This window comes from Mobula hypostoma, chromosome 6 (assembly GCF_963921235.1).
Source record: "Mobula hypostoma chromosome 6, sMobHyp1.1, whole genome shotgun sequence".
Taxonomy (NCBI): Eukaryota; Metazoa; Chordata; class Chondrichthyes; order Myliobatiformes; family Myliobatidae; genus Mobula; species Mobula hypostoma.
In genome coordinates this window covers 107,882,546-107,901,878 of record NC_086102.1, presented here as the reverse complement: position 1 = coordinate 107,901,878, position 19,333 = coordinate 107,882,546, and the positions used below count along the sequence as shown (strand labels likewise).

The 19,333-nt window shown below is 46.8% G+C and overlaps 1 long non-coding RNA gene across 1 annotated transcript in view; it reads left to right on the top strand.

Moving 5' to 3' along the window:
* Nucleotides 1-14,049: 14,049 nt before the first annotated feature.
* Nucleotides 14,050-19,333, top strand: part of LOC134348274 (uncharacterized) — a 28,806-nt gene continuing 23,522 nt past the window's right edge. Inside the window, exon 1 of the long non-coding RNA XR_010018384.1 lies at nucleotides 14,050-14,212. This is a non-coding gene — a long non-coding RNA (uncharacterized LOC134348274). The remainder of the gene's footprint in view (nucleotides 14,213-19,333) is intronic.

Genomic DNA, 19,333 nt, shown 5'->3' with positions numbered 1-19,333 from the left:
CCTGCTCCGCCATTCAATAAGATCATGGCTGATCTGGCCATGGACTCATCTCCACCTTTTCCCCATAACACTTAATTCTCCTACTATGCAAAAATCTATCCAACCTTGTTAATGAACCAGCTGCCAGAGGCAGGTACAATTGTATAATTTAAGAAGTACTTGGATGGAGGGGTGGAACTTAAAGGCGTCTGGGCCGAATGCAAGAAAATGGAACTAGCTGGGTGGGCACTGTGGTCGGTATCGACTGTTTGGGCCGATGGGCCTGTATCCCTGCTATTACTTGATAGCTCAATAAATTAACATAATTTATATGTAATTTGCATGTCAAAATATCAAAAATAACACAACAACATTAGTTCAAGTTGAGGGCAATACAGTATAGTCTGAGGCAGAGTTCAGGATTTTCCAGTTTGGTCCCAAACCTGATGGCAGTGGGGAAATGTTGAACCTTGAGGTGTGGGTCTTCAGGCTGATGGCAGCAATGAGAAGAGGGCATGGTCTGATTGGAAATTGCACTGTTGAGGGCAAGATCCTTAGCAGTGTTGATGAGCAAAGGGATCTCAGGGTCCAAATTCATAAATCCCTGAAAGTTGATAGGATGGTTAAGGAGGCAAGTCATTGAGTTCAAAAGTCAGGAAGTTCTGTTGCAGCTTTATAAAACTCTAGTTAGGCCGCATCTGGAGTATTGCACACAGTTCTGGTCTCCCCACTAAGGGAAGGATGTTAAAGCGTTGGAGAAGGTGTGAAAGAGGTTTACCAGGATGTTGCCTGGATTAGAGGGCATGTTGGAAAACTTGGGCTGTTTTCTCCGGAGAGACGGAGGCTGTGGGGAGATCTGATAGAGCTTTACCACCCCTGTAACCTTCCATATCCTAAAGATGTACAGGTTGCTAGTTTAATTGGCCATTGTGCAGGTGAGGGGTAGAATCGGGTGGTGGGGAGGGGGAAGAGTTGATGGGAATATGCTTGTTCTTCCTGCAATCGCACTTTTCCTTCAATAAGGAGGCTAGAACTCTACACAGGGTTAGACTGAGCATAAAGTAGATTAAAAGGTTGACACAAAGGACAGAAGGGCCTGTACTGTGCTGTACTGTTGTATGTTCTGCAGTTTAGGTAAGGGTAAGAATAAGGGGGATTTCATTGAAACCTACGGAATATTGAAAGGCATAGACAGACTGGGTGTTGTGACAGTTAATAGTGTTAATCCTATACCTCTCAGTTAGCCACTCCCACATGGGAAGAGCTGACATACAAGCATGGTTATTTCAATATCCTGCATGCTGGCCTCCTGGTGTGCTCTGCACTCTCCCTCGGTATCAAACACAACACTGTCAGAAATGGTTGATCATTGATACATTCATGCTACAGACCAAGTGAGACCCCCAACAAGCAAAACTTTACAGTAAGACTGTTCTTGTTTGTATATATCTATGGTAAATATCCAAAGACCTATCAACCTAAACTGCCCCTGCTAGTTAGCTAACTGAGCTGAGAACTGGCCAGGGTTGCTAGGCAACACCTTCGAGAGGATACATTGTAATAATCTGTGGGCCAGTAGCCTGGGGCAGTGCACGGAGACACAGACACTGCAGAGGAGTCAGTCAAACTCCCAGAGAGAAAAAAAGAAGACCTTTGTATTCTAAATAAAATAATAAATGAACGAACAAACAAACAGGAAAATGGAGCAAATACTGGACCTGCAGAACCAGTTTTTCTGCTTTCAGTAGGGATTTTTCCCTACACAACTCCTCTTTCCATTTGTTCCTCCCCACTGATCTCCCTCCTGGCACGTATCCTTGCCAGCAGAACAAGTGTTACAACTCCTCACTACCATTCTGAGCCCCCAACAGTCCTTCCAGGCGAGGTGACACTTCACCTGAGGGTCTGTAGGGGTCATCTACAGTATCTGGTGCTTCCAGTGTGGCCTCCTGTATATTGGCAAGACCTAATGTAGATTGGGAGACTGCTTCAGTGAGCATCTTTGCTCCGTCTTCCAGAAAAAGCCAGATCTCCTAATGGCCACCCATTTCAATTCCACTTCCCATTTTGACATGTCAGTCCATGGCCTCCTCTACTGTCGTGATGAGACCACACTCAGGTTAGAGGAGCAACATCTTATATTCCGCCTGGGTAGCCTCCAACCTGATGGCATGAAATTCGATTCCTCTAACTTCCAGTAATGGCCCCTCCCCCTTCACCATTCCCCATTCCCATTTCCCTCCCTCGCCTTATCTACCCATCACCTCCCCTGGTGCTCCTCCTGCTTTTCTTTCTTCCATGGCCTTCTGTCCTCTCCTTTCAGATGCCGCTTTCTTTAGCCCTCTTTCACCAATCAACTTCCCAGCTATTTACTTCACCACCCTCCCCCTCACCCCCAGTTTCACCTATCACTTCAAGTTTCTTCCTCCCTTCCCCTACCTTCTTCCTCTAACTCCTCATCTTTTTTTCTCCAGTCCTGATGAAGGGTCTCAACCTGAAACATCAGCTGTACTCTTTTCCATAGACGCTGCCTGGCCTGCTGAGTTCCTCCAGCATTTTGTGTGTGTTGCTTGAGAGGATGGAGGCGCTTGACGTTTTAAGTAGAGTGAACGAACATACTGACTGGTGTGTGGGTATTGTTCCTGTTCCCAAGTCAGATGGCACAGTGAGAATCTGTGTTGACCTAACAAAATTGACTAATGCAGTGAGGCAGGTGAAGTTTATTCTGCCCCCTGTTGAGCACACATTGGGTAAGCTGGGTGGGGCAAAGTTCTTCACTAAACTAGATGCAAACTCAGGGGTCTGACATGAATCACAGAAGCTCACAACCTTTATCACACTGTATGGACGCTATGCCTTCAAGAGACTCTCATTTGGCATCTCATCAGCCCTTGAACTCTTCCAGATGTGGAAGGAGTAGTCTGCCACATGGACAATATACTCAGCTTTGGAGGGTCAATTGGGGAACATGACGAAAGTGTGGAAGCTGTCTTGGAGAAACCAAAACAGGCTGGAATCACCCTGAACAAAAATAAATGTGAATTTACAAAGTTGGGGTGAAGTTCTTAGGCCCCCAACTGTCCTCAGTCAGAGTGCACTCAGATCCAGACAAACTGGCAGGAGCTCAGAACATGGAACTACCTACAAATGTATCAAAGATCCGCACTTCCCTTGTCATGGTAAGCCAGATAGGAAAGTTCACTCCAGATTTGGCAGAGAATAAAAAGCCACTATGTGACCTCCTCTCTGAGAAACATTTGTACCTGGGATGCACCACAGGAGAAGTCATTCTCTTCGCTTAAAGCACTCATCTCTCTGCCATCATTGGCATTTTTTGATCCAACTAAAGCACATAAGGTCTCAGCAAACACCTCTTCCTTTGGCCTAGGGGGAGTGCTCAGGCAAGACTGAAGTGGTGTATGGAAACTGGTGGCATGTACATCAGAGCACTGACTCCAACTGAACAGCGTTACACCCAAATCAAAAATGAGGCGCTGACTCTCGTGTGGGCTTGTCATAGTCATAGTCATACTTTATTGATCCCGGTGGAAACTGGTTTTCGTTACAGTTGCACCATAAATAATAAACAGCAATAGAACCATAAATAGTTAAATAGTAATATGTAAATTATGCCAGTAAATTATGAAATAAGTTCAGGACCAGCCTATTGGCTCAGGGTGTCTGACCCTCCAAGGGAGGAGCTGTAAAGTTTGATGGCCACAGGCAGGAATGACTTCCCTATGACGCTCTGTGTTGTATCTCGGTGGAATGAATGTACTCCTGTGCCCACCCAGTACATTATGTAGTGGATGGGAGACATTGACCAAGATGGCATGCAACTTAGACAGCATCCTCTTTTCAGACATCACCGTGAGAGAGTCCAGTTCCATCCCCACAACATCACTGGCCTTACGATTGAGTTTGTTGATTCTGTTGGTGTCTGCTACCCTCAGCCTGCTGCCCCAGCACACAACAGCAAACATGAGAGCACTGGCCACCACAGACTCGTAGACCATCCTCAGCACCGTCCGGCAGATGTTAAAGGACCTCAGTCTCCTTAAGAAATAGAGATGGCTCTGTCCCTTGTTGTAGACAGCCTCTTTGACCAGTCCAGTTTATTGTCAATTTGTATCCCCAGGTATTTGTAATCCTCCACCATGTCTACACTGACCCCCTGGATGGAAACAGGGGTCACCATTAGCTCTCCTCAGGTCTACCACCAGCTCCTTAGTCTTTTCCACATTAAGCTGCAGATAATTCTGCTCACACCATGTGACAAAGTTTCCTACCGTAGCCCTGTACTCAGCCTCATCTCCCTTGCTGATGCATCCAGCTATGGCAGAGTCATCAGAAAACTTCTGAAGATGACAAGACTCTGTGCAGTAGTTCAAGTCCGACGTGTAAATGGTGAAGAGAAAGGGAGACAAGACAGTCCCCTGTGGAGCCCCAGTGCTGCTGATCACTCTGTCGGACACACAGTGTTGCAAGCACACGTACTGTGGTCTGCCAGTCAGGTAGTCAAGAATCCATGATACCAGGGAAGCATCCACCTGCATCGCTGTCAGCTTCTCCCCCAGCAGAGCAGGGCGGATGGTGTTGAACGCACTGGAGAAGTCAAAAAACATGACCCTCACAGTGCTCGCTGGCTTGTCCAGGTGGGTTTAGACACGGTTCAGCAGGTAGACGATGGCATCCTCAACTCCTAGTTGGGGCTGGTAGGTGAACTGGAGGGGATCTAAGTGTGGCCTGATCATAGGCCGGGGCAGCTCCAGAACAAGTCTCTCCAGGGTCTTCATGATGTGGGAGGTCAATGCCACCGGTCTGTAGTCATTGAGGCCGCTGGGGCGCGGCGTCTTCGGCACAGGGACGAGGCAAGATGTCTTCCACAGTACAGGAACCCTCCAGAGCCTCAGGCTCAGGTTGAATACATGGCGAAGTACTCCACATAGCTGAGGGGCACAGGCTTTGAGCACCCTGGTACTGACACCATCCGGTCCTGCAGCCTTGCTTGGGTTGAGACATTTCAGCTGTCTTCTCACCTGTTCAGCTGTGAAGCCCACCGTGGTGGTTTCATGTGGGGAAGGGGTATAGTCATGAGAGCAGGGTGGGGGACTGTGAGGAGGGGTAGGAGGGGAGAGTGGAATATGTGTTGGTTGGGGGTGGACAACAGATGGCTCATGTGGGGGATGGGCAGGGGTCACAATGTCAAATCTGTTAAAGAACAGGTTAAGTTCTTTGGCCCTGTCCACACTGCCTTCAGCTCCTCTGTTGCTAGTTTGCCAGAACCCAGTGATGGTCCTCATCCCACTCCAGACCTCTCTCATGTTGTTCTGCTGGAGTTTCCACTCAAGCTTCCTCCTGTACCTGTCTTTAGCCTCCCTGATCCTGGCTTTCAGGTCCCTCTGTATTGCCCTCAGCTCCTCCCTATTTCCAGCTCTAAACGCCCTCTTTTTAGCGTTCAGGATGTCCTTAATGTCCTTTGTCACCCATGGCTTGTTATTCGAATAACAAAGGACAGTTCTTGTCGGAACATTGCAGTCCACACAGAAGTTGATGTAATCAGTGATGCGCTCTGTGAGCCCATCAATATCCTCTCCATGTGGCTCACAGAGTGCCTGCCAGTCTGTCACCTCAAAACAACCCTGGAGCGCCTCATAAGCCTCCTCCGACCATTCCCTCACTGTCCTCGAGGTTGCAGGTTTACTCTTCACCAGAGGCACGTAGCAGGGTTTTAGATGCACCAGGTTGTGATCTGACCTTCCCAGTGGGGGGAGGGGAGAGGAGCTGTATGCATCCTTAACGTTAGCGTACATCAAATCCAGAGTCCTCTCCCCTCTGGCTGTACAGCTCACATACTGCGTGAAGTTGGGCAGTGTTCTAGCCATGGTAACATGGTTGAAGTCACCCGAGATGGTAATGAGGGCACTCGGGTGCTGGGTTTGTAATCTGGCTATGACGGTGTAAATGATGTTACACACCGACATCGGGTTGGCAAAGGGAGGGATGTACACAACAACCACAATTGCATGCGAGACTTTCCTTGGCAAATAATAAGGCCGGAGTCCAACAGCAAAAAGTTCAATATCCGGGCTACAAACCCGTTCCTTGATTGTAATATGCCCAGGATTGCACCATCTGTTATTTACCAGAACTGCCAGCCCCCCTCCTTTACGTTTACCGCTCTCAGTGCAATTCCGGTCAGCTTGAACGGTCTGGAAGCCCTCTATGGAAACGCTTTGATTGGGTATGTCCTCGTGCAGCCACGTCTCAGTGAAGCACATGAGACTGCTCTCCTGAAATGTTCTCTGACTCCTGACAAGCGCCGTCAGTTTGTTGATTTTATTCCCCAGCAATCTCCCATTTCCCACGATGAGAGAGGGGAGACACGGTTTATAACTTCTCTTCTCCATAAGCCTCTGTTGTCTCAACCCGGTCCTCTTCCCTCGCCTTTTTGATCCCCCTCTGCATCTTCTGTGTGTTTTCCTCCAGATTTCAGCTGGGGTGTCCGCTGCTCTGTTCGCTAAGCCGGCCGGCATGAGCACAATCAATTGGTCCCTGGAATAAACAGTGTGGCCATCCTGCTGCCACGCTAACAAGACGTGTCCAAATGTAACTATTTCCAGCGCTAAAAAAACAAGTAAAACTCTCCCAACCAGCATGTTAGAGAGGGTGCAGCTTCAACGTGTTACCGTGAGAAAAAAAATACAACAAATAACTAAGTTAAAAAGTTTAAAAGTAAGAAACTACAGAGCAACTGTAGCAGGCTACATGCCTGACCGGCACATGCGCCAAAACATTGTAAAGCTTCAGCTGCTGCTTGCTAGACACTAAGTTCCTTCTTGAAACAGACCAGCCACTTGTCAGCTTCATTAGCTCGAAAGACTTGGATGACTTACCTCCACATCTGCACAGATTCAGAATGAGGCTTATATGATACTGTTATGACCTCATACATGTCCCCGGCAAATCTTCCACAACACCAGACACTCTGTTGAGGATGCCATGCAAAAGTGATTGCATGGAAGCTGACTCCGCCCTCATGGAAGATACCAACATCTACTTAGCTCAAGTACATGAAAGCTTTCCTGCATCACAGAATAAACCGGATGAAATTCACACTGAGTTGAAATAGGACCAAATCTGCAGCAAGGTCATGCTATAGTGTGAATATAGATGGTCAGTTGCTCCAAAAGGAACTCACAAACTCGGACCTTACTGACTTGAAAGTGACACATTCACTATTCTTGATAGTTCACTGCTAAAGGGCTCCAGACTCATCATTCCTGCTACTCTGCACGCCAAAATTATCAGTCAAATCCACCAAGGTCACATCAAGATATTGAAAAACGTCACCTAAGAGCAAGGCAATCCATGTGGTGGCCTAGTCTGAGCACACAGCTGGGAGATTATGTAAAGCATGCAGAAAACTGCACAAAAATGATGCTGAACCTCTCTGACTCACAGAATTCCCAGACTTTCCATGGGAAAATGCAGGCACAGACACTTTCAAGCTGATAAGAGACAAATATCTTCTCACTCGTGGAATGTTGAAGTGTCCAAGCTGCCCTCTACGTCCTCAGCAGCAGTTACACAGCATCTGAAAGCTGTATTCACTCACCGTGGAGTAGCAGAGACACGTGTGTCAGACAGTGGTCCACAATTCAGCTGCTCAGAATTCAAAGCCTCTGCCATACTCTGAGTTAAAACACCCGACAAGCCATACACAGTACCCACAGGCCAATGGAGATGTGGAAAGAGCAGTGCCAACCGTTAAGAGTCTCCTACTGAAGGCAGAAGAGCCCTACAAAGCACTGCTAGCTTATTGCTCTACACTGTTGTGAATGGCATCAGAGCTGTCAATGGGTCGGAGACTGAGAACAAGCCAGCCTGTTCTGCCTTCCCTTCTGCAACCTCAATTACCAGACTACACACAGGACACACAGAAAACAAGCGAAGAGGAAACGGTATACTTGGTGCGTGTTTGTTCAGTTACAGAGTAGAAAAACTTAAAAGGAATTGCTCTTGGCTCTGGCGCAGAAGGATTTACAACTAAAAAAAAACAAATACTGGAGCGTATGGAGGCAACCGACAGGGAATTCACGGACAGTATGACCCGGCTGATGACGAACATTGACAAACTGATTAACTCTGTTGCATTAATAAAGCACCTTGTTAAATGTATAAAACATGTCTGCATCAGTGTTATCTTGCATTTCCATACAATGTTACATTAGGCTGTTACACATCTATTGTCAGAGAAGTACTTGCATATATAGGTAAACCACCTTCATACAAGCAAGGACAGAAAACAGGGCAAAGTGAGTATACTTATTTATTCAGTAAGCTATGGGTCAAAGTACTTGGTGAGTACATTTCTAACTCTTCTGTCTTCAGTCTCGTTGCCGTCTGTTCTGAAATTGTTAGGTGGTTGCGTTCAAGAAAACAATGAAATGCCATCTGTTCCGGCACATCATGACAGCGTTTTTAAATAGTCAAAAAAGCTCACTTTACAATTTAACTCTCACGCCGTTCACACCGACTGCGTGTTATAACAGCTTGCGCAGTACCAAGCAGAAGCAGAAAAAGCATTGTTGTTGTGGTGTTGTCATGACAGCGTTTTTAAATCTCTCCGATTACCCCGTACACACTACAACGTTTTCAGATTTATTCACTCTGGAGACCGTTTCTGAAAACCTCCGTTTTCGGGGGATGAAAACGCCGTTTCAGTGTGGACAGAAGGTCAAAACGAAGAGGAAAAGCTTCGTTTTCAAAATTATCCGGCGTAGTGTAGACGTAGCCTACTGAGTAAAATCTCTGCCGCCGCTCAGGAGTGCTGAATCTGTTTGGGTTTCAGACCAGTTCACCAAAGGAACAATGGTCTGGCAGCATGCGCCACTATCGGTTGTGATCAGAACATCACAAGGTGAAATCAGGCGGAGGAGGCGTGCGCTCGTGTGCCTTCAAAGTCCATGAAAGGTAGAGAAAGAAATAGAGTGGCCTGATCTTTATAACGCGGACCAATTACCTGAGATGGACACACCTCTTCGAGAGTCTCCATCCACTCCAACACTTCCAGGAACCTACACCAGATCGGGTCATTTATCTGTCCACCACAGAGATATACATCGCCTAATCGCTTAGGGCAAGTGACTAAAGAGGCAGAATAATCCTTTCAGTGTGCTGGAGTGTTCAGATAGTCTACCATGACCTTCATCAGATTCAGTGTTTTCTAATGTTGGAAACATTTCACAAAATGAGACTGTTCTTAAAAAGGAAATGGTGAAAAAAAGAGGAAAACAAAGAGAGAAAGAGACCATTAAAAACAAAGAGGAAGAAATTTATAATGTTGGCAATTCTTTTTTATGTTTATGTAAGGAGCATAAATTATGTGCTATGGGTAAAGTGAACTAATCTTCCCGGGAGGGGGGAGAAGATAGCAGTGCGCGCGGCCATTTCAGTGTTGATATCTGTTATCTGTCGAGTAGTGGACCGTGCACAATTCTGATTTGATGGAGACAGACGTGAGAGCACGGAGGAACATTAGGAAAACTTCTGAAATGCCTGCTTCGCTGCCGCTGCTACTGTGTGGTAACCGGAATCTCCGGAGCTGAAGGCCTCGAAATCCTCGGCTTTGCTTGTTTCAGCGGCCGGGGCAAGGTCAAAGGCGCTCGGCAGAGGATGGCGCTCAAGAGGCTGTATCAGAGAGGCTGGTTGGAAGCTCAAAGTTTTCGGACAGATGGACTCAGTGTCGGCTGCTTCCAAGGTATCGGCAAGTTGACGGTGCCTGGAGGTTTATGGCAGGGAGTTTCTCCTTTTTGCCGCCTGCTATCGGGGACTCGGGAGTCGATCGACTCGGGACTTTGAGACTTTTTTTTACCGTGCCAATGGTCTGTTCTTTATCAAATTATGGTATTGTTTTGCAGTACTGTAACTATATGTTATAATTATGTGGTTCTGTCAGTGTTAGTATTTGGTCTGTCCTGTTTTCTGTGATATCACTCCAGAGAAACATTGTATCATTTCTTAATGCATGTATGCATTTCTAATAACAATAAAAGTGGACTGAGTGTTCTCATAATCTAATTCACTCAATTTCAGTGACTATAACTTCAGTGCAGTTCTATAGACAGGAAGTACATACTTAGTTTTTTTTAAGACGAGGAGATGTAGTGGTACTAAATAGTGATATTCCTGTGCCACTCAGTTACCACCCCCACACAGGAGGAGTTCACACACTGTACAAGCAGGGTTATCAATACAGTTCAGTTCAATATCCTGCATGCTGGCATCCTGGTGTGCTCTGCACTCTCCCTCAGTATCAAACACAACAGTGGGTGTGGAGAGGATGTTTCATATAGTGGGAGAGTCTAGGATCAGAGGATGGATGTCCCTTCAGGTGAGAGGTGAAGAGTAATTTCTTTAGTCAGAGGGTGGTGAATCTGTGGAATTCATTGCCACAGACAGCTATGGAAGCCAGGTCATTGGGTACATTTAAAGTGGAAGTTGATAGATTCTTGGTTAGTAGGGTGTCAAAGTTTATGTGGAAAAGGCAAGAGAATAGGTTTGAGAGGGAAGATAAATCCGCTATGGTGGAATGGTGGAGCAGACTTGATGAGTTGAATCGCCTAATTCTGCTCCTGCATATTATGGTCCGATGGTCTTAAACTGGGATAGCTCTGGCAGCCAGCAGAGGCTTGAAGGGATGAATGGCCTGTGACATCAAAAGGAAATATGAAACCACCAGTTAAAATGGCGTGGCCTTCACCTCACTGTTGAATAGCAAGAGACACGGAACATCAAGTGAGGGCAGATGTGGCTGACTGGTGTTTTTGACTCCCCAACATTGAGGATATCTTCAAAAGGCATTGCCCCAAGAGGGCGGCATCCATCACGAAGGACCCCACCACACAAGCCATGCCCTCTTCTCATTACTACCACCAGGAGTCTGAAGACACACGCTGAATGTTTTAGGAATGTTTCTTTCCCGGGCCATTAAATTTCTGAATGGTCTATGAACACTACATCACAGTTCCTCTTCTACACTGTCACCCATGGCGGATTGGGAGGAGGCAGTGAGTGGGAATAAAAGGATCCTTTTCTAGTTGGCTGCCAGAACTAGTGGTGTTCTGCAGGGGTCAGTGTTGGGACCACTTCTTTTTATGCTGTATATCAATGATTTAGATGATGGAATAGATGGCTTTGTTGCCAAGTTTGCAGATGATATGAAGATTGATGGAGGGGCAGGTAGTGTTGAGGAAATAGGTAGGATGCAGAAGGACTTAGACAGATTAGGAGAATGGGCAAGAAAGTGACAAATGAAATACAATGTTGGAAAATGCATGTCAACTTGCAGGTTGAGTCGGTGGTGAGGAAGGTAAATGCCATTTTAGCATTCATTTCAAGAGGTCCAGAATACAAGAACAAGGATGTGATGCTGAGGCTTTATAGGGCACTGGTGAGGCCTCACCTTGAGTATTGTGAACAGTTTTGGGCCCCTCATCTTAGAAGAAATGTGCTGGAATTGGAGAGGGTCCAGAGGAGGTTCACAAGGATGATTCCAGGAATGAAAGGGTTATCATACGACAAACAATGATGGCTCTGGGTCTGTACTCACTGGAATTCAGAAGGATGAGGGGGGATCTCATTGAAACCTTTCGAATGTTGAAAGCCCTAGACAGAGCAGATGTGGAAAGGATGTTTCCCATGGTGGGAGAGTCTAGGACAAGAGGGAACAGCCTCAGGATAGAAGAGTGCCTTTCAAAACAAAAATGTGGAGAAATTTCTTTAGCCAAAAGATGGTGAATTTGTGGAACTTGTTACCACATGCAGCTGTGGAGGCCAGGTTGTTGGGGATTTAAGGCAGAGATTGATAGGTTCTTGATTGGACATGGCATCAAAGGTTATGGGGGGGAAGGCCAGGAACTGGGGTTGAGGAGGAAAAAAAAGCATCAGCCATGATTGAATGGCAGAGCAGACTCGATGGGCCAAATGGCCTAATTCTGCTCCTATGCCTTACAGTCTTATGGAATGGAGGGACAGACTTGACAGGCCGGATAGCCTAATTCAGCTCCTAGATCTTATGGTCTTTTATTTTATTGTGGCCTGAGGCGATGATCAGTAAACCTATGAATTCACGTGAATGAGCCTCACCATTTCACTTTTGTTTTGCATTATTCATGTCTTATTGTAACATAGTAATTTTTACTGTATTGCACCATACTGCTGACGTAAAACAACAGATTTCATGATGTTTGTCAGTGATAATAAGCCTGATTCTGATTTTCTCTCTCTCTTTCTTTCTCCCGATGGGCAGCTTGAGGACGGTTGAGTGAGGGGTCACTGCTGAAACCAGATACCCCAGTAAGAGGCATCGTCTCGCCAGAAGCTCAGGGAGCAGCAGCTGACGGGGCAGCTTGGGAAGATCCCAGGAAAGCTCGGGGTGCCATGGTGACAGGTCCACAGGGGGCAGGCGGCGGTAGAGGTAGAGAGGTGCATGAAGGTCAGAGTTTCTTCTTGGGGGAGGGAGAGGATGGCGAGTGGAAGAAAAGCAGTGAAGGAGAGGAGCAAGAAAGGAGGTGAGGGGCTGGAGGGCGAGTGGGGGGAGCATGGGGGAAGAGATTCAGGAGGGCAGAGAATGAGGAGGCTGAGTAGAGGAGGGTGAGGTAGAGGGCAGGAGGAGGGCGAGAGAGTGAGTAGAAGGAAGGTGAGGAAGAGGGTGGATGGGGGGAGGTGGATGAAGAAGAGTGTGAGAGGGAAGGTTAAAGGAGGAGATGGCGGGGGTTAGGAGGAGCAAGGGTGAGGAGGAAGGGTGCGAAGGCACAAGGGAGAGGATTAATTTGTTTCTGCTCCCGGCCGTGAAGGACGGGGATTTGACTCCAATCTGATGACACGAACACAACAATTGGGGGAGCTTAGCTGCGGTTCAGTCCAGGCTGTAAACTGAGATCCACGCCCCAAATCCCACCCCCCTCCCCAATCAACTCCCCTCACCCTCCCAGACGAAGCTAAAAGACTGCTGGGCCACTACAAGTGGGCTATTCTCTCACGTGCCCCTGGGTAAGAGTCTGCAAATCTAAATCTCTGCAATAGAAGCCATCGGCCTGTTTTCTGAGTACTGTTTGCAGGATCATCAAATTTTCACGGTCTGATGTGGCACAGACTATGGGAGTTAGCGTTACGGGGCCAATGATTCGAGTTCAATTCCTGCTGCTGTCTGTAAGGAATGGGTTTCATCCAGGTGCTCTGGTTTCCCAACACATTGCAAAGACGTCCGGGTTAGTAGGTAATAGGTCATATGGATGTATTTAGGCATTGGTCTAGGAGGGCCTGTTACTGTGACGCATCTCTGAAATTAACAAACATAAATACAACTGTCTTTCAAAATGCAGTACATTTGTTATGGAATCCCAAGGCTGTAAAGTCACCTCATGGGTGGGGGGGGGTGGTGGTTGTTCCTCAAAGAAGCACCATCATCTCTTAAAACTCAGTTAGATATTGACAGGGGTGCCCTTAGCACATCCTCAAGAGTGCGTTAGTTGTTGACACAAATGGTAGCTTGCAGTGTATGTTTTATGTGCTGCCCATGTGACAAATAAAGCTAATCTTTAATCTTTATACCCCGCTGTTATAAGACTATTGAATGCTCCCCTACTATGAGAAGATGATCTCTTGACCTCACAGTAGTTATAGAGCCCTTTGGCCCTCCCAGTCCACGCAGATCTGTTTTTCTACCTAGTTTCATTGACCTGCGCCCAGACCAGAGCCCTCCATCACCCTCTCATCCATATCCAAACTGCTCTTAAATGCCCTGTTCTGATCTTGCGCTTTGCTGTCTCCCTGCACTGCACTTTCTCTGTAGTAGTTACACTTTATTCTGCATTGTTATCGTTTTCCCTTGTTTGACCTCAATGCACTGTGTAACGATTTGATCGGTCTGTATGAACAGTATGCAAGACAAGCTTGGCACATGTGACAATAACAAAACCAATTCCAATTCGTCAGGCATCAGAGGAAGTTTCTCAGGGGTGAGTCATTTCCCTTCATGTTGGGGAGCTGCAGAGACTACAGCAAACTTCTACTGATTTACCATGGAGACTGTTCCATCCGCTGTGGGAGCTGCAATGCACAGGGAGACAAGAGGCTGCAGAGGGTTGTAAACAGCCAACTCCATCGAAAACATCTTCAACAGGCAGCGCCTCAGGAATTTGAACACACACACTCACAAATATTTATTGTAAGTTATGGTAATTTTTGTCTTGCACTGTTCTGCTCCCGTAAGCAACAAATTTTACGACATATGTCAGTGATAATAACAAGCATCTTTGCTCTGTCTGCCACAAAAGGGCAGGCTTTGCCGGTGGCCACCCATTTTAATTTCACTTCCCACATTTCAATTTAACTTCTCTACTGCCACAACGAGGCCCATCGCCATCTGGAGGAGCAGAACCTCATATTCTGTCTGGGTAACCTGCAATCTGACAGCATGAACATCGAATTCTAACTTCCACTAATTTCTCCTCACTCCCCCTTCTCACATTTTCTGTTCCACTTTCCAGCTTCCCTCTCACCCCCCCCCCGGTGCCCCTCCTCCATCCCTTTCTCACATGGTCCACTGTCTCATCCTATCAGGTTCCTTCTTCTTCAGTCCTTTACCGCGTCCACCTATCCCATCCCAGCTTCTCACACTATTCTTCCTCCACCACCCATCCTCCAACCCCCACACCTATCACTTCAAAGTTCAAAGTAAATTTATTGTCTAAGTACATATATGTCATCATAAACAACTCAATTAATCTATAGAATAATAATAGAATCAGTGGAAGACCGCACCAACATGGGTGTTCAACCAGTGTGCAAAAGACAACAAACTGTGCAAATCAAAAAGAAAGAAATAATAATAATAATAATACATAAATAAGCAATAAGTAGTGAGAACATGAGATGAAGAGTCCTTGAAAGTGAATCCATAGGTTGTGGGGAAAGTGAAGTTGAGTGAAGTTATCCCCTTTGGTTCAAAAACCTGCTGGTTGAGGGGTAGTAACTGTTCCTGAACCCGGTGGTGTGAGTCCTGAGGGTCCTGTACCACCTTCCTGATGGCAGCAGCGAGAAGAGAGCGTGGCCTGATGATGAATATTGCTTTCCTGTGACAATGTTCTGTCTAGATGTGCTCAGGGTGGGGAGGGCTTTATTAGTGATGGACTGGTCCATATCCACTACTCTTCACAGGATTTTCTGTTCAAGGGCAATGGTGTTTCTATACAAGGCTGTGATGCAGCCAGTCAATATTCTCTCCACCACACATCTATAGAAGTTTGTCAAAGTTTTAGGTGTCATGCTGAATCTTTGCAAACTTCTAAGGAAGATGTAGCGCTGCCTTGCTTTCTTTGTAATTGCAATTATGTGCTGGGTCCAGGAGTGGTCCTCCGAAATGATAACACCGAGGAATTTTAAATTGCTGCCCCTCTCCTCCTCCTCTGATGAGGACTGCTTCATGGACTTCTCTTTCCTCCTTCTGAAGTCAATAATCAAATCCTTGATCTTGCCAACCTCAAGATAGAGGTTGTTGTTGTGGCACCACTCACCCAGATTTTCATTCTCCCTCCAAACTGCTGATTTGACAGCACCTTTGATTCAGCCAACAACAGTGGTGTCATCAGCAAACTGGAATCAAACATTACAGCTGTGCCTAGCCACACAGTCGTAAGTGTAAAGCTTATGGCTTACGGGGAGAAGGCAGGAGAACAGGGTTGAGAGGGATCATAAATCAATTATGATGCAAATGGCGGAGCAGAATAAACAGGCCGAATGGCTCAATCTCATTTTATGTCTTATGCTCCTTAAATTGGTTCCCCAGTGTAGAGAGGCAGCAAGTTGGCCAGGGGAACACCCGCATCTGCCTTGTCCTGACTCTGGCCAAAGTTCACAAATCCAGGCAGGGGTGTTGGCTGAGCTGACGCCTGCCCCTTGTTTGAGGGCATGTCTGTCCCTGGGTATACCCGGAGGAAGAGCACATTGACCACTGCCTCTCTGGAGGTCTTCCGGGGCTAGGGGGCACCGGGGCCATGGAGTGTCCTGACAAGGATAACTGTGCTTCGATCTGAATTTCAATTTTGCATATATTTTGATGACAATCGATACATTTAAAATTTGTAGCGATATAGAGTGAAGGTCCCTTTACACCTTCCCATTACTCACCCTTGAACTTAGATGTGGAGAGAAGATCTACACTGTCCCATCACCGGCTCCCAGGAGAGAAACGCACAGGTTAGACTGATATTCCGATCTCCGAATCCACAGACACATCTCACCTCGATTATTAGTAGACCCTCACTGATGGTGGTGATGTTGTCAGTGGGACCTGGGCTGTGAGCAGGTATAAGCCATGGCTCCTGTAGAAGGCAGCAGCCACACTGACTCCGTGTCTGTAAGCTGTGGCTGCAGTCCGGCCCATTCCTGCTGAGGGTGCTGGAGCAGGGGTTTAAGTCAGTGGTGGGTGGGGGGGGGCTCAGAGGGATAATTGTTATGACTAGCAGGAATGCTAAGGGACAAGATTTACTTGAGAGAGAAGTAAAATCTGAAAGCTATCAAATATTGAAAAGCCCAGACAAAGTGAATGCACAGAGGATGTTTTCTATAGTGAGGGAGTCTAGGACCCGAGGTCACAGCCTCAGTTTAGAACAGAGATGAGGAGGAATATCTTTAGCCAGAGGATGGTGAATCTGGAATTCATGTCGAAGACAGCTGTGGAGGCTAAGGGTGTCAGATATTATGGGGGGGGAAGGCAGGAGAATGGGGTTAAGAGCAAAAATAAATCAGCCCAGCCTCGAGGGAATGGCGAAGCAGACTCGATGAGTTGAACAGGCCTAAATCTGCTTGTATGTCTCATGGAAATGCAGATACCAAGGGAAAAGTTTTATTAACATGCAAGTGATAAATGCAGGGTTGTGAGAAATATTCAAGATTGGTTAATGTCATTTCCAGTACACGGCGTAAAGGAGAACAAAATCCAGATCCGATGTAGCACAAAAACACACGCACATATGCACAATAAGCAGAAAGAACACATTAAAATATTAATACAGAAGACAGCTCATATGCTAGATCAATTAAAGTACATAAGGTGACAGTCAGAAAATTATATAGTTGTTGTGGAGGGTGCAGAGGGCTGGAGGTGTTTGATCTGGTGGTCCTGGGGTGGATGCTATGTAGCCTCCTCCCTGACAAACAGTCCGTGAGCAGGGTGGTAGGGTCCTTCATGATATTGCTGGCCTTTTCCAGCACCGCTCTGTGTACATGTTCTTGATAGCGGGTTGGCTGGTGCCAGTGATGTGTTGCACGAGTTTTAACTACTTGTTTTAGAGCCTTCCTGTCTGCCACAGTGCAGTTCCCATACGATGCAGTAATGCAGCTTGTTAGGATGTTTTCTACTGCACATTCACAGGGGGACTTGAGTATTGATGTGCATTGGCCAGCCCTCTTCAGCCTCCTCAGAAAGTAGGGGCATTGGTGAGCTTTCCTGATTGTGATGGATATGTAGTGGGACCATGAGAGGTTGTGTGTTATGTGCACTCGCAGTTTCCACTGCTGGGCCGCTGATGTAAAGAGGGGTGTGAGTTCTCCTCAAGTCAATAACCATCTCCTTTGTCTTGGTAACATCGAGGAAGAGGTTATTTGCCTTGCACCAGGCCTCACGCTCTTCCACCTCCTCTCTGTGGGCCGTCTCATGATTGTTGGTGATACACTGTCGTGTCATCGGCAAACTTGACAACATGATTACTCATTACTGTCCATTTGTGTACAGGCAGAGTGTACAGCAGTGGGCTTAGCACACGTGGTGGGGGGGGGCGGGCACCTGCATAGAGGATGATATGGTTAAACAGGAAAGAGTTGCCCGGACTAGAGGACCTGAGAGGTTAGCCAGGCTACGTCTTTATTCCTCGGAGTGTATGAGAATGAGGGAAGATGTTACAGAAATATGTGACAGACATAGATGGATTCTCAGTCTTTTCTCCAGTGTAGGGGAGTCCAAAACTAGAGGGCATAGGTTTAGGATGAGGGGGGAAAGATTTAAAAGGGACCGGTGGGCCAACTTTTCACACAGAGGGTGGTGAGTATTTGGAACGAGATGTCAGAGGAAGTGGTTGAGGCAAGTACATTAGTATCATCTGAGATGCACTTGGATAGGTAAATGGAGGGGCAGGGTTTAGAGGGAAATTGGCAATAGCAGGGTGGGCACCATGGTCAGCATACACTGGTTGGGCCGAAGGGCCTGTATCCATGCTGTATTGTTCTATGACTCTATAAATCAAAGTTGATATGCAAGTTAATAGGGTTGTCAAAAAACAAACGCTGTGATGGCCTTCATTAGTTGGGGACTGTGTTCAAGAGCCGTGTGGTAATATTGCAGTTCTATAAAACTCTTGTTAGATCACACTTGCAGTATTGTATTCAGTTCTGCTCACCTCATTTTATAGGGAGGATGTGGAGGCTGTAGAGAGGGTACTGAGATTTATCAGGAGTATGCCTGGATTAGAGAACGTGTTTTATAAGGATAGGTTGAGCGAGTTAGAGATGTTCTCTTTGGAACGAAGGAGGATGAGAGGTCACATGATACAAGTGTACAAGAGGCATTGATCAAGAGGATAGCCCGACTTTTTACCAGGGAGGAAATAGGCTACCATGATGGTGTATAAGTTTAATTATAGAGGGGAAAGGCAAGTACTTTATCGAGAGTGGTGGGTGCGTGGAACACCCTGCCAAGAGTGGTGGTGGAGGCAGACACACAGGCATTTAAAAAACTCTTCGATAGGCACATGAATAATAGAAAAATGGAGGGTCAGATTGATTAAAATGTTGGAATATGATGGGCTGTAGGGCCTGTAATATACTGTACTCTTCTATGTTCTATATTAACCAGATGGGCACAGAGGTGTTTGTAAAGGAACTTAAAAGCACACAGGAGGTGGGGTGAGAGGCAGGGAAGTGAACCTTGGGCTGACAGGCAGGAGGTTAAGTACTGGCCCAACACAGACTTTGTTCTGTACAGTTAGGAGAGCAACCGCCTCAGAACTCCACCGAACCTGGTTCAGTGTGCACCTCTAGTGCTGTGTGCGTGGAGACTGCACACTCCCGCTGCTGGAGTCGGCATGTTGTCCCTGTGACCGCGAGGGTGCTCCGGTTTCCTCCCACATCCCAAAGTCGTGCAGGTCGGTGGGATAGCAGGCCACTGTAAATTGTCCCTCCTGTAGATGAGCTGTAGGATCTGGGGAGGAGAGGTGACAAGGAAAATGTGGGCTGCGTGTTTCAAAACACCGTTCCTTTGTGGGGGATTCCTGAGGCTGTAGTATCACCTCTG